Raw genomic sequence first — 1,333 nt, 5'->3', positions numbered from 1 at the left:
ATTGCAGCATTATTTACAATAGCCAAGATATGGAAGCAACCTAAGTGCACATCAATAGGTGACTGAACAAAGAAGAAGTGGTACATATATACAATAAATATAAATATACATAAATACAATAAATATTTCTCAGCCAAAATAAAGAATGAAATCTTATCATTTGTGACTACATGGATGGACCTAGAGGGTATTATGCAAAGTGTAATAAGTCAGACAAAGACAAACACCATATGACGTCACATGTGGAATCTAAAGAACAAAATAAACAAAACTGAAACAAACTCATAGATACAGAGAATATTTTGATGATTGCCAGATGAGAGGGTGTTTGGGGGACTGGGAAAAAAGGTGAAGGGATTAAGTACCAATAGGTTGTTACAAAATAGTCACAGAGATGTAGAGTACACCATAGGTAATATAGTCAATATTAATGTGATGGCTGTGTGTAGTGCCAGATGGGTGCTAGAGTAATCAGGTGGATCACTTCATAAATTATATAAATGTAATATATATTACATATATATGTGTATACCTAGAACTAATAAAAATAATTTTAATAAAGTAATAAAAAAATCTAGTGTTTTTCTCTGCCTAAACTCTTTTTTCTCACACTCATTCTTCCCCTTTGAATTTCCAGTCACTCCTAAAGATTCCAGTAGTCTACCCCTACAGAATGTTTGCTAAAATATCTGGCAGGTTAGTTTCTCCTAGGGCTGGTTCTCAACTGAGAACAATGTTGCTCCTCTCCTTGTGGGACATTTGGCAGTGGCTGGAAATACTTTTTGTTGTCAAAACTCAGGGGAAGGGTGGGATGCTACTGGAATCTAGTAGGTAGAAGACAGGGATGCTGCTAAACATCCTGTAATGCACAGCACATCCCCCGACGACAAAGAAGAATGCGGCCTGAAAACATCAATAGTGCCAAGGCTAAGGAACCGTCTGAGGGCAAGCAAAACCCTTCAGCTATGGTGAACTTTCATGCTGGATTACAGAGCTGCCTGTGAAATTCAGTCCTGTCTTCTGGGGTCTAAGATAATGATGAGGAGGAAAAAGGAATCATAAAGATAAAGTTCTTGTGGGCTAGGGTTTTGCTGGATGAGCTAAAACCCATATTGGGGAAAATGCTCACTTATAGAAATGGGCCATTCTACAAATGACTCAAAGGGACATAACTGAATTCAGAGAACTCTTTAGAGCTATCATTTTTGACTCAAGCTAAGCATTCTAGACAAATTCCTGTACAAGTGGAAAAGGAAATACTAATGAACATTCTTCAAACTATTTCTATATATCAAACACTGTATAAAGTGCTTAAAGTGAATTATCTCGTTTA

This window comes from Pteropus alecto, unplaced genomic scaffold (genome assembly GCF_000325575.1).
Source record: "Pteropus alecto unplaced genomic scaffold, ASM32557v1 scaffold179, whole genome shotgun sequence".
NCBI lineage: Eukaryota > Metazoa > Chordata > Mammalia > Chiroptera > Pteropodidae > Pteropus > Pteropus alecto.
This window is presented reverse-complemented; position numbering follows the sequence as displayed.